This window comes from Aedes albopictus, chromosome 2 (genome assembly GCF_035046485.1).
Source record: "Aedes albopictus strain Foshan chromosome 2, AalbF5, whole genome shotgun sequence".
NCBI classification, from domain to species: Eukaryota; Metazoa; Arthropoda; class Insecta; order Diptera; family Culicidae; genus Aedes; species Aedes albopictus.
The window spans coordinates 218,403,526-218,418,886 of record NC_085137.1 but is presented as its reverse complement, the minus strand read 5'-3'; the positions used below and the strand labels follow the sequence as shown (position 1 = coordinate 218,418,886).

Here is a 15,361-nt window from a genome sequence, read left to right as displayed (position 1 = left end):
TCCAGTACGAGCTAACTCATCAGCCAATTCATTTCCAGCAATGGTACCCATACAAGGTGAAAAGCGTTTGCTGAGTTCAGCTCCTCGATTTGAGTTCCACAAGCGATAACTATTTTCGACCTAGAGTTGACCGAAGCAAGTGCTTTAATAGCAGCCTGGTTATCTAAACAGAAATATATTGCTTTGCCCATTACATGCTGCTGAAGTGCTGATGGCACTCCGCACATAAGAGCAAAGATTTTGGCCTGAAAAACGGTGCAGTTTCTACCAAGTGAATAAGACTGATGCGGCATTAGCTCACGAGAATAAACACCAGCACCTGCTCGACCTTCGAGAAGGGAGCCATCAGTGTAACATACGATGCCGTCTGAAATACTTTTCTTCAGATAACCAGATGTCCACTCTTCCCGGGAAGGGAATTTCGTGGAAAATGTCCAATATGGAAAATTGCAAGCAATTGTAAGATCACTTGGAGCTAGGACAACTTTGTCCCAATTCACCAAAAGTGGAAACAACGAGGTGTGTGTTGAACTGCGGTTCACAGGAGTTTCCTCTAGTAAACTGAGTACCCATAGGCGGTAAGTGCAAGAAAGTGCTCTTGTTTGAGATGAATGTGTAGCGGGGAAACGTCAAAGAGAACTTCGAATGCTGCCGTAGGAGTTGAAGAGAACGCTCTATACATCGCCATTAAGCACATCCTTTGGAGATGGCCTAATTTTGATTGGATCGTTCTCCCTTCGCCCTTGTGCCACCACACAAGACATCCAAAGACCCATATTGATCAAACAAGAGTTGTGTGAATCCATTTGATATACTTGGGTTTTAGACCCCAAGTTGTACCAAAGGTTCGCCGGCATTTCCCGAAAGCCATACAAAACTTTCTTAATTCTGAACTCAATATGAGATGTCCTGGAAAGCTTGGAATCAAGAATGACCCCAACGTACTTTACATGTTTAGTCACATTGATTTCAGAATCAAAGAGATGTAAAGGTCGAGCACCATTACGGTTTCGCCTTTTCGTGAAAAGAACAATAGATGTTTTACTCGGTTTAACCCGAAGACCATGTTGGCGACACCATCCCTCAACTACATGAATGGCGCCTAACAATGTTAGGTAGTCGTCAGCAAAACCTTAAATAGGAAAACCGCTACTATTGAGTTGCCTCAATAACGTATCTGTTACGAGATTACACAAAAGTGATGACAAGACTCCCCCTTGGTGGCATCCACAAACACTCAATTTCCTAATCGCTGCTTGAGCATTTGATGAATCCAATTGGAAATCATTGGAGATATACCATGACTCCGTGCGGCTTCCAATATGGCATCAAAAGGCACGTTGTCAAAAGCACTCTCTATACAGGTACTCTTCGATATAACGTACAAAAAAGTTTTCTCTTTATGCTAGTGTTGATGTATTCGACGTGAAATTAATCCCAAATAAGGATTTCGGTGGAATTCACAAACCAATAATGAAAAACTTGAGTTTTCACGAAAAAATCATTTCGTTTTTTTGTGCTTCGATATAACGTACATTTTGCTTCGATATAACGTACACTATTTTTTCCCCAATTTGCTCTAATTCTGGGCAAGAGGGCTAATGCTGCAACAAAACATTGATTTGAGTGATTTCGTAGTTTATCTAAGGGTTATTCCTGGGAAAAATAAAAATTTTCAATGTTGTACGTTATACCGAAGCAAAATGTACGTTATATCGAATTCGCTATATCGAGGGTACGTAATATCGAAGAGTACCTGTACCCGATTCGCCATAGGTAGTACCTCGGCTACAGCGCTAGGCTTCGCGACTCCGAATCACAGAAACGACTGGTACGACGTCGAATGTAAACAGTTGAAAAACGAGAAGAATGCAGCATGGGCGAGAATGCTGCAACACCGTACGAGAGCGAATGAGGCACGTTACAAACAGGCGCGGAACAGGCAGAACTCAGTCTTCCGAATGAAGAAGCACCAGCAGGAAGAACGAGATCGCGAAGCGATGGAAGAGCTGTAGCGCGCTAAGGACACACGAAAGTTCTACGAGAAGCTGAACCGCTCGCGCAGAGGCTTCGTGCTACAAGCCGACATGTGCCGAGATAATTACGGGAATATTCCCACGAGCGAGCGTGAGGTGGTCGAGAGGTGGCGTCAGGATTACGATGAGCACCTCAATGGCGACATTGCAAGTACCGAAGGTGGCGTGGTAACAGATTTAGGAGTATGTGCACAGGACGAAAGACTTCCGACCCCTGACCTCCAAGAGATTGAGGAGGAGGTTGACCGGTTGAAAAACAACAAAGCCGCTGGGGCAGATCAACTACCAAGCGAGCTTCTAAAATACGGTGGAGAAACACTGGTGAGAGCACTACACTGGGTCATTACCAAGATTTGGGAGGAGGAAGTATTACCGGAGGAATGGATGGAAGGTATCGTGTGTCCCATCTACAAATAGGGCGACAAGTTGGATTGCGGGAACTATCGCGCGATCACACTACTGAGCGCTGCCTACAAGGTACTCTCCCAAATTTTATGCCGCCGTCTATCACCGATTGCAAGAGAGTTCGTGGGGCAATATCAGGCTGGATTCATGGGTGAACGCGCTACAACGGATCAGATGTTCGCCATCCGCCAGGTGTTGCAGAAATGCCGCGAATACAACGTGCCCACACATCACTTGTTCATCGATTTCAAATCGGCGTATGATACAATCGATCGAGAACAGCTATGGCAGATTATGCACGAATACGGATTCCCGGATAAACTGATACGATTGATCAAGGCGACGATGGATCGAGTGATGTGCGTAGTTCGAGTATCAGGGACACTCTCGAGTCCCTTCGAATCTCGCAGAGGGTTACGGCAAGGTGATGGTCTTTCGTGCTTGCTGTTCAACATTGCGTTAGAGGGTGTAATAAGGAGAGCGGAGATTAACACGAGTGGTACGATTTTCACGAAGTCCGTTCAGCTGCTTGGTTTCGCTGATGATATTGACATTATTGCTCGTAAATTTGAGACGATGGCGAAAACGTAATCCGACTAAAGAGTGAAGCCAGGCGAATCGGATTAGTCTTTTATGTGTCGAAGACAAAGTACAAGATGGCAAAGGGCTCCAGGGAGGAATCACCGCGCCCGCCACCCCAAATTCATATCGACGGTGATGAAATCGAGGCGGTTGAAGAATTCGTGTACTTGGGCCCACTGGTGACCGCCGACAATGACACCAGCAGAGAAATTCAGAGGCGCATTGTGGCAGGAAATCGTGCTTACTTTGGACTCCGCAAAACTCTACGATCGAATAAAGTTCGCCGTAACACAAAGTTAACTATCTACAAAACGCTGATTAGACCGGTCGTCCTCTATGGGCACGAAACATGGACCCTACGTGCAGAGGACCAACGCGCCCTTGGAGTTTTCGAACGGTAGTTGTTGCGTACCATCTACGGCGGAGTGCAGATGGAAGACGGGACTTGGAGAAGGCGAATGAACCACGAGCTGCATCAGCTGTTAAGAGAACCAACCATCGTCCATACCGCGAAAATCGGGAGGCTACGGTGGGCGGGTCACGTCATCAGGATGTCGGATAGCAACCTGACTAAAATGGTTCTCGAGAGTCATCCGACCGGTACAAGAAGACGTGGAGCGCAGCGAGCTAGGTGGGTCGACCAAGTGGAGGACGATCTGCGGACTCTACGCAGAGTGCGAAACTGGAGACAAACTGCCATGGACCGAGTGGAATGGAGACGGCTACTATGTACAGCAGAGGCCACCCCGGCCTTAGCCTGATTGGTAAGGTAAGTAACCTGTATCCAGTAAATCAACCAAGCAGGGCTGCTTTTCTGCAAATGCCTTCTCGATATGATGAACAACCTTGTCGCAGTGGACTTACCAGATTGGTATGCATGTTGGTTCACATGAAGAGGCACGTTAGCTAGATGAACATTACGGATGTGATGATCCACATTGCGTTCTTAGCATTTCAGAAGAAAAGAAGTAACTTGATTATTGCGTGTTTGCTAATTATGGTTTTACGGACGACTTCCTAAATCATTTGGGATCTCAAGTTAGGTACAGTGTATCAAACAATTGTCCGTACAGCAATTTTTTGGTCAACATAATTTTTCATTTAAATGATTATAACTTTTTTATACGTCAATTAAAAACGCTGAAATTTTGACCAATTTTAACCCATATATTGAAGCTCCATTGGTAAAATTTTGAGCGAGATCGAAAAAGTTTTCTGAAAGTTATAGAACTTTTAGTAAAACTTATAAAATTTTTGAATACATTTTTAAAACATTATATCTCAATTTGTACTTGATGAAACTTTTTCAATATTTTTCGTGTTACAGCTTATACCTAAGACTTTCATATGCAGCTTCGTTTAAGGTTTTATATTCACTACAAAAAATATGAAAAATCTGTATATGTTCAGAGTGTCATTTGGAAATTTATCATATTTTGATCAATAAAAGTGCCAAGTGTTTTCAGCTATTTTAAACTCTCTTAATGATATATTTTTACACAGGACCTACTAAACTACATATGAAGTGTAGGTCCTTTAGATTTTTCGTTCAGTTGATGCACTTTTATTTGTGGAAAACGTTTGGCAGATTATATGTGCAAAATATGGTAAATCTTAAAACATCGTCAACTACATACACACATTTTTCATATTTTTCGTAGTGAATATAAAACCCCAAACATGGCTGCATATGAAAACCTTGGGCCTAAGATGTAACACAAAAAAATTGAAAAAAATCCATCGAGTACATATTGAGATGTAATGTTTTAAAAATGTGTTCAAAAGTCTTTTAAGTTTTACTAAAAGTTCTATAACTTACTTTCAGAAAACTTATTCGATCTCGCTCAAAATTTTACTAATGGAGCTATAATATATGATTCATGATTGGTCGAAATTTCAGCGTTTTTGATTGACGCATAAAAAAGTTATTAACATTTGCATGAAAAATTGTTTTGACAAAAAGTTTGCTGTACGGACAATTGTTTGATACACTATCTATCTTGATAATTAAAATTCCAATTTTGTGAAAAATGAGAACAGAAGTAAGAAGGTCGACCACGCAAACAAAAAATATTTCGATTTTGAATGAACCAAATCTACCTTGAATATGGCACTACCCCCAAACGACGAAACACACAAGCTAAGCCAGACGAAGTCGATGATGACGATGCATCGTTAACCTCAAGCTAAACCAAACCCAAATACACGAAATGGAGATTGTTGGACTATACTAGGGAATGCATATCGCTTGCCTGCCGTCTAGCAAGGCGGAGAGTAAACCAAGCGCCAGGCAGCCCAGACCATTTATGAATGGTGCTTCGCTGTTACTATTAATATGCCCGTCGATGCAATGTACCACCACCACCGCAGTCCTCACCACCTCCCCCTTAATGGGGCCTCTGCGTCTTCTCTTGTGTTTTACCTTGTTGAGTTTATTTTGCATCGCGGCGATACGCTACGCTGGTTACTGTTTACAACTACTTTGCCTCGATGAAAACTGTCTCATATCGTATTCAACCAAGAAGCAAAATGCATTTCTCTAGTTTTCTTTAAATTTTCTAGAACTTAAGGCCTTGTCAAAAAAAAGGGTTTTTTTTATCAAACAAGGGGATTAGGAAAGCGTTATTTATCACATTGTATGACGATCCTCAAAATTAGGAAAACACGTCAAGGAAAATAAGGAATTGTACAAATATGTATTGAGGTCTAACATATATGATATAAATAATTTTTCAATTTAGTATGAAGGCCCTACTTGAACTTAGCATGGAGGAGCTGTAGCTACCTTTTCGCCCACTATAGCGCTGCGTATTTCACGAAAAACCCCTTGCACCACGCCAAAGAACATTCACGGTTTGACAGTGCCTAATAAACTTGTGTCAGTCTAATTTGGCGCGTATTGCGCAATATATCGACGAAAACAAATATTGCGTCTCATAAAATCTCGGTTTTCATCATGTGCATTCCATTGTGATAGGCAACCGTGCCAGTTGCACATGCACATTGCACCCCAGCAAAAAGAGCGTGTATCGAGTCGTCGCGTCGTGAGGTGGGTCGAGTCCCGTTCAAGATAAAAAAAAAAAAAAAACATCCCCGTGAGCGCTGAGTGCCGCATTTTGTTTTGAGTCGATACCAACAGAACGCGATGTCACCAACACTATGCAGCGTGCGTCCATTCAAGCAGGAAAGTCCGCGCCGAGCGCTTGCAATCAATAACAAACAACACCACGCACTCAGCACCACTACCACTGAGCACTAACAGGGTTGTGGCGGTCGATGAGTGTTCAGAGGGAACTCAAATCGATGGCGCGCGCATTCGCTTTCCCATTGGAAGGAAACTCTTCTCCTAAAGGCGGGTTTGGTTTGGGAGCCTTGGCGAAAAAGCAAACACTCGAAATGATCGATACTGCTAGCAGGGTCCGCGGGGCTTTCTTATAGTAGGCCATTAATACCAATTCCTTTAACAGTTCTGAAACTGAGCTTGGATGTCCCGAATAGATTATTATGACACATGGTGTCGTACATATTATAAGACGTTCATTGGTGGTATGATCACATTACAAGTAATCATAAGTCAATAATTGCATGATTGGAAGACTCAACGTAAGATCATTCAATACTTTTCAAGAAGCATAATATCAATGATAACGATTCACTGGATAATACTGGAATGATTCAAATGATTTACTTTTTCGGTAGATTTTTTGCCGAGGTTATTTTCTGCATGATTTTCTGATAACTTCAAGATGCAACGGCACAATTTCGATATGATTATAACATAATCCACATTTACCTTGCCATCTGTAGCACACTCTGAGAGTATTAAAGGCTCTGAAAACCTTTCTGAACGCACAATTGCTTTTTGTTGACTTCTTCCACATAGTTTATTGAAAGGTTTTAGGCCCACTGACACCCGTGGCTTGACAAAGTAATTATTTGGTGGGTACCTTCGTTGTTGAAATTACCTCCACTTATTGCAAATTGTATCTGAAAACACCCGAACTACATTTCCAGTTGATGTGATGATTCAGATCCTTGGTGCAATTTCTCACATGATCCTCCAAGGCTACTATATTGATCATTTTTACTACAATATTTCTTCCATCTACACTCCACTTTTCCACCTTTAAAACATGATCACCTTAAAACTACCCGCGAGCACGCAGTTCAAATGGTCTAATGGAATAAAGCGCGATGAGCAAGGAGTAATCCCGGTAACCACACTTCGATTCCAGATCGTGGAGAAAATACTTAAAAAAACGACTAAAATGTAAACAACGATTCCCATTATGATTCACAAAGCTGGCAGATACCGCGGAAAATATCGCAGGGGTGTATCATTTTTTTTGTCGATAATGCAGGTCCGATGAAATATTTCCGCTTTGTTTTTATTATTCCCTGTATCATAAAGCGAATGATAAAGTTATTATAGCATGAATGATATCGCAAAATTTTTGTTCGAGAAAAAAGGCGTTTTTGAATGGTAACGATACTTAACAACCCATTTGGTCTATCATCAAACATCCGAATATCATATCTGCTATCATCCATATGATTCACGCTATCATTGGCTTACAATCCATTATACGATTACATGTATGATCAGAAAATTATTACCTATATCAGCACTGTATGATACCGTTTTATTCGGGGTCTGTTCTCTGTGCTGGTGCTGAAGTAGAGATATTTAACATTTAACATTTATTTATTTGTCAACAGATAAAAATACAAACCCAAATGACACAGCTATTCTAACATAACTTAAATAACTAACATAAAATTTGCTTCAATCTATGCTTAATCACTACACGAGAAACATTGAAATCAAAAACAGCAAAACAACTTTTAAAAACACGGCATATACTCTGCATCGGCTCATTTATAATGTAATTGGCTCTGGCATGGCGAATAGATAGAAAAGAATAAGAACGAACAGACCAACTTGGAATGTGGATTCCAATCTGACCAAGCAACGAAGAGCGATCTGATTTTGAAGAAGGTCGGATATGAAGCAGGCTTTAGCGACGTTCCTTCTATCATGCAGAAGCTCCAAGTTTATGAGTTTGCAACGACTTGGATAACTTGGCAGATTCAAGGGGTTTTGCCAAGCGAGAAAACGAGATGTTCAGATTTCGAAATTGTATCCACGATTCTTTCTTGAATTCATTCCGGAGGAATCTCCTTTAAATTCTTTCGCAGTTTCTTACAGAATTCTTCCAGTGAGATCTTCCTTGAATTTATCGAAGAGTTTTTTTAGGGGTTCGTCACTTTTTTTGGGTTACACTTTTCGCTGAATAAACAAACATTCCCGATGCAGTTGCACTGGTGTGCGAGTATAAACACCAAAATATTGACAACTTTGCAAACGCTGATTGGTGGACACGGTGTGCAACAGCTACACTCACGCTTTTTTTAGTGCTGCACTATCATGCGCCGTGCAGAAAAAGTGCTGCACCGGTGTAGCACGAAAATCAAAAACGAACATTTTCGGCGCAAAAGTGCTAGCACCGCCGCAAAAACGAAAACGACATGAGAAAGCTGAGAGACAGACTTTGTCCCAGTTGGGACGTTACGCCAAGAAGTTGCTTCCGATTTTTTATCTTGGTGTTTTCTCAGGACAGCTTCTTTCGGGATTCTTGTAGAAGTTCTACTAGGTATTTCTGCCAGAGTTTTCTGACATTCCTTCCTTCTTACGGGATGTCGTCTATAGTTTCACTTGCAATTTCTCTTAAAGGTTTTAACAGTTCCTCCTTGAATTTCCCTAAAATTTTCTTCCGGGACTACTCCAAGAACTTTTTTTTAAGATGTCCCAGTTTTTGTCAGGATTTCTTAAACAACTACCAGCAGAAAAAAAAAGTACGAGAAGAACTCCGTGAAAAAATCAGCAATAGCTCCTCCATAAATCCCAAAAGGCCCCAAGCAACCAAACGTTCGGATTTCACTTGAAGAGCGGACTCAAAAGTTCAAATTTAGTTCAATTTTGGCTTTGTCGAACTTGATTCTCCAAAAAATTGCACATGTAGGGTCTTGTACCATTTGGGCAGGTGTACCTATTTTGGGCATTTGTCGCTATAACTAAGTCAATTTCAAACCGATTGATTTGACTTTTTTACAGAGTTAGATACTGTACGTGTCTAACTCTGGACAAAATTTTAAATCAATCGGTTTGAAATTGCCTTAGTTATAGCGGCAAGTGCCCAAAATAGGTACACCTGCCCAAATGGTACAAGACCCTATTGTTTATGAACTTGGAAGTACATGTACATGCTTTTGATGTCTCTTCAAAACGACATTTAAGTCGAAAAGAGGTTCAGAAAGAACTTACTTTGAACTTTAGAGCAGAGTTCAATCAAATTTTAATCGAACTCATGTTGGATTTTTGCGTGCCTCTAAAGTTCAAATTTGGTTCAATTAGACATAGAACATCAACTTGAAATGTTTCGTTCCCAACTTGTTTTGAACTTTCTACTTAAAGTTCGTATAAGTATTAACTGTACCAAAAGTGAACTTCACTTGAACTTTGAAGACAGCGGAACTTGGGAGAAGTTCTCATTTAATTTAAGCACTCGGAAATGGAGCTCATTAACCACATCTTGCGTGAATTTCGCAAGTACACCTTGTTTCACTATTATATTTCAACAACCTGCAATTAACGGAAGGAATCCGTAACGTGTAGCTAAAAGACTGCTCCCGTCTTGGCTCCCGTAGGGGCAACAATTCCACAGGAGTTTATTTTCTCGGCTGCGCGATGATAAACAACACAATCACGCACATTAAAAACTGATAAACTGAGGCCAACGACTGAACTTGGCACTAATTTATTGCTTTGCACTTTTAGCAGTTGCCGACCAAAACAAACTGAAAATGTCAAACAGTGCAAGTTCACAAGAGAAGAAGTTTCACGTAAACTTCTTTTGAACTTTGTCGTTAATTCGGGTTCAAAAAAGTTCACGCAGACAACTTTAAGTTCACAAAAAGTTCACATGCGAACCTGTTTGAGCTCTAATAAATGAAATCAGCACTTTGGCTAGAATCCCTCAGTGCTCAACAACGCATACATGGAGCATTGGTAAGGCACCGGCTTTCGACGAGGAAAATCTGAGTTCAAGTCTCATAGTAAGTAAAATACTTAAAAATGTAACTCAAGAAATTGATCAATTAGGATTCCACAGGTACCTACTAATATCTCTTCAATAATTGATAACTTTTGAGGGCAAATTTAATTTTTTTTTAAATTTCAACGAAGCTTATTTTTGAGCTGAATAGCATTCCCGGCATAAGTATACTTTTTGTGAACTCAAGCTCGGTTAATTACTTAAAAAGTGGGCTGTATTCGTATTCCTTCGAATTGCTGATTAAGCCCGAACATGCCGTTTTATCCGAACTTTTGGTTGCTTGGGGGAACTCTGGAAGAAATATTAGAAAATGTCAGTTGTCAATTCAGAAAAAAATCAGAATCATCGGAAGAAATATTCTGAGAGAAGTCCCGGGAAAAACTCCGAGAGAAATCTCTGGTGAACATTCAGAAGAAATTCCGCAAGAACTTACAGAAATTATCTCAGCTGATACTCCAGAAGAAATCCAGGGAGAAACTTTAGAAAAGGCAGCTAAAGGAATATTCTTGAGGAAATTACGGTGGAAATCTCGGGAGGAACTCATAAAGAAAATTCATGAAAAACTGCTTAAGAAATCCTTGGCTTGGAGAAGCTCCAGTAGAAATCAGCAACTCTGAGAGAAATCCTGGGAAGATCTTGGGGTGAATCCCCAGGAGAAATACCGGAAGGAATCGGAATAGAAAATCTTCAAGAGGAATCCTGAGAGAAACTTCAGGAGACACTCTGCGAGGATATAGTGGAGATCTCAATGTGACGTTGGAAACCAAATATGTAACTACAGTAGACGTTCGGTCGGTGCAAACGATTTAACTGCAATGCTTTTTAACTGTAAGTCCGGTAAGTGCAACAAATTTGCAGTTATCGCACCGCCAAACGTCAAAATGGTGCGCCATGTTAGCCCAAATGAACAGTTGGATTACGTTCACGGTTATTTTATGTCGATGGACAACTTGTTGACATTTTTCATTCGTTGTAGTTATCGAACTTCATTCGCTAAGTGAAATGTAAACATGTTGCAGCTATCGAACGTCTACTGTATTTATATAGACAATTAACTAAAGTTATAAAGTTAATTAAAGAAATTATTGATGTTTCTAGCTGAACAAAAACAATCTACTAAAAAAATAATAACTCTTTTCCTCTATCAAGCTAATAAGAACAATAACAGCATTTTACACACGAGACGGATCTATGCTACGGTGGATAGCGAACCCGTGCTTCAAGGCGGCCACTTTTACTCTTCGGCGCATAAGAAGAAACGAGAATCACTAAATAATAACAAAAACAGTAACCACACACCAACATGTACGAAAAATGTACGTACGCTGGTGCTTGGCATGTATGGATGCAGCAGACACAAACGGCGAGGTGTGTGGAAAAGAAAAATAACCCCAAACGCATTCCCTCATGAATTCCAAATCAGTAAAAATGGTCCATTTTCTCGTTAAGTCGCATTTCGTGATGGATTTCCGTTCCGTGAGAAATCGCGCGGGCGGACTAACGAGATCCGAATGACTGGCGAGACTGGATTGTGGTTTTTGATAACTTTTTTTAGCATTATTACGCGGGTAATTTTTTGCAGACATGCCATCTTACTTCGCACTTATCCATCTTCCAGGTTTATGCTTACTTTTGGTCTCACTAACAGAATTAACTGTTAATTTCGTGTTATTTCTTCATTTCACATTATTTCCTTAGCAAACTTCATCACAAGGATGTCAGCACTAGCAGACGAATACTGTTTCAGTTTTACACTGTGACATAGATCTTGGATCAAAACAAAAATTCCACTTATTTCTTAATCATAACAACGTCACCATACATCGCATTACGTCGTGGTAAATAATTCTCGGGGTCATCACAATTATTAGTTGTTATTATTGTTCGAGCAAGGCGAAGGGATTCTGGGCGCAATAAAAACATCCATATCACACATTGAGGGATCAATTACCTATATGCGAATCTTGTAAATCTCCTGTATACAAAGACCAGATCCCACCTCAAAGAGCCAAAGACTTAGTGTCGAACAAGATTTTACCAGGGATTTAGGAAACGACACCTTTGCAGTGCAGTTTTCTCCCCCTGGTCAAAGGCGTATGCAGTTTTGCAGAGGAAAAAAAGACGAGCAATTCTGGGTGGGAACGCTCAGGGCGATTCCGCCTTTCTAGGCGAAGCCTGTGGAGGATGTTCCGCATCTAGCACCATCCATCATGGCACGGCAAAGCTCCCCATTTTTAGGAACGCCTGTCAGCCGGGTTGCCAGACGGAACAGAAATGAAATGACTCAAGTGTAAATTCTTCGGTATACCAATACGTGTGGTCAATTAATGATTTTTCAATCAACTCAACGTACATATCTACAGATGGATACATTATTAGTGAAATTGCGAAAAGATCCACAGCCCAGGTGAGATTTGAACTCACGCTAGACTTTTACGTTAGACAAGTGTATTTCCAACTAAGCTACCGAGCCAAATTATTGACACGGCATTTTGGTTGATACAAGGAAATTAAAAACACATCGATGCTTCATCTTTCCTTTAACAACTGCACCGCAAGTATATCCATCTCTTAAGAACACATGTATGAAGAGCGAGACGATTTATTATCTTACAGGCGTCTCCTCATCGCCGACTGTGGTAATGAAGAACAATTGAAACCTAATAGGCGACCAACGTTTCGCACTCTACATACGACATATTACTACAGAAGAGGTAGAAGCTCGAATATGACTAAAGTGCAAAGTATACCAATGGGGCTGACGGGCAACGGCTTTGGCTCCTCGTGTTTTCGTTCGCTCGCCTTCACTCCACTATCTTTTTTCAGGCGTCATCTGTGATCCACTGTCACAGGAGTCTTATTATAGGCTTCGTTTCCATTTCGACTGATTCAGATGTGATCCATTTTAATTACTCGTCATGATTTTTTTCGTTGTTTATACACAGTTTTGATAACTTATTGTTTACGAAGATTGATTATTCAGAATGATTATGGATTGATAACATGATATGATCATGATAACTTTTTCTGGTTAGGTATGCCATCAATATAGCTGATTATCGTTGAATAACATGGTTTTGTTATTGATTACCGTGGATTTTTTTAAGACACGGACACAGGCTTCAGCCAAAGACTGAACGAATTTTAAAACTAGACAAAGGACACACGCGGAGCATGGACCAGTGGATACGAACAAGAAACTTTTCTCTCGAAAAGTTTAATCGCCCGGAGCGGGAATTGAACCCTCACCCCACAGCATGATGCGAATAGAACTTGGTGACACAAGTGTGGCTGCGTCATATCTTCACCTTGAACAGCTAAGCGCGATGGCGTAGTGTAAGCTCAACGATCCTTCTTCTTCTTTATGGCTCTACGTTCGCATTGGAACTTTTGGCCTGTCTTTCTTCAACTTAGTGTTCTTAGAGCACTTGCACAGTTAATTGAAGCCTTTATTTGCCTGCCATTGCATGAATTTGTATGTGAGGCAAGCACAATGATACACTATGCCCAGGGAGTCGAAACATTTTCCCGACCGAAACGGGAATCGAACCCACCGTCTCCAGATAGGCGATCCATAGCCTTAACCACTAGGCTAACTGGAGATCCCAACGTCTTATTCCATGGCCGTGGCTCCATGGTCGTGCGGCTAGGGTCACCAAGCTCTTAGTCGCATCGTGCTGAGGAGCGCGGGTTCGATTCCCGCCGCAGCTGTCAGGAAAAGTTTTCGGCCGTGCCACTGGGCGTTGCATGCTGGTCCGTTGTCTAGTGTCGTGCTTCCTTAACCCTAAAAGGGATACCTTCATGGCCTCAGTTTCGTCACCTCGCTGAGTGTGTTCCATCAAAGACGAGCTCTGAAAGGCGCCTGGGGTCCAATGGACCCCAGGTTTCCCTTTTAGGGTTAAAAGAGCGAATAGCTCACTGGAAGCATTGAACGTGTCCGCGTCTTTTTTTACTAGGGTTGACTGGTAATCAAATGCGTCTGGTGAGGATTGTCGCCTTTTTTGGCAAGTGGGCAAAGTCTTCTTCTTCTTCTTTGTGGCTTTACGTTCCCACTGGGACTTGGCCTATCTCACTTCAACTTAATGTTCTTTGGGCACTTCTACAGTTATTAATTGAAGGGCTTTCTTTGCCTGCCATTGCATGAATGTGTATGTTGTGAGGCAAACACAATAATACACTATGCCCAGAGAATCGAGAATATTATCCCGACCGAAATGGGGAATCGAACTCGCCGTCTCCGGATTGGCGATCCATAGCCTTAACCACTACGCTAACTGGCCAAAGTCAGGATTTTTAAATGCAGCGAAGTTTGTTGCTCGTTTGTAAGGTGTGTGCCTCTAAAGTTTGTCTTGATGATTTACTTTATTATTAATATTCATAACTCTTTATTTTGGGAAAATTTGACCCTTGAGTGATTTCCATTTGAAATCGTTCTAAAAAGGGCGCAAACCTCTTTATCTTTTCAAATAACATTACAAAAAAATCAAATTTAAATTAATGTTCAACTATATCAAATTTGTTTATATAGTTTATTTCCAACTATATGTATTTCCATAGAAATGTTTTTTAAAATATAATTGTAATTGTAGTTATTGATCGAACGTGAACCAGTTTATAATTAACATAAATAAAATAAAATTATTTTATTTTTAATTTGAAATAGATTTGTTAAAGTTTACCTTTTGAAACAGCTTCTGCAATAATAATATACAGGATTTTTGGACAATTTCTTGTAGTCTTCACCAAAGATCAGTTAAAACAAACGTTTCCTTGAACAGTAGCTGTTATTCAATTTGGCTGCAAATTCATTCCGGTTCAAATTCCACCTTATATTGCATATACACCATCACTGGCATCACTGCACTGTTGTATCAGGCTCGCGTAGATGAACTCGGTGTTATTCCACCCCACTACCGCACAATCTCCCTCCCATACACGCAACCAGCAGAACCCACTGTTTTGTATTATTTTTCTTTCGTTTTTCCCAGCCACTTTGGAAAACGCACAACAAACGTGAAAAATCACTGAAAACCGTCACAAAACGCACGATTTACACGATCACGGTCCGAATCCATCATTCACGGGGCAAACCGAGCCAAATTCCACCGGATATTCACTTGAAAAACCATGTGTTTTGATTATTTCCACGAGCAGTACGAGTTTTCACTACGTAGTAAAACGCGTCCATCTTGACTTTTTTGAGTGCCTTCGCTCTGCGCTGTA

The 15,361-nt window shown here is 40.9% G+C and overlaps 1 protein-coding gene across 1 annotated transcript in view; it reads right to left on the bottom strand.

The window, feature by feature from the left end:
* LOC109411294 (insulin receptor substrate 1-B) overlaps nt 1-15,361 on the bottom strand; it is a 683,096-nt gene extending 667,735 nt beyond the window's left edge. Inside the window, exon 1 of the mRNA XM_062851140.1 lies at nt 14,818-15,361. The gene's annotated coding sequence lies outside the window, so the exon portion shown is untranslated. The remainder of the gene's footprint in view (nt 1-14,817) is intronic.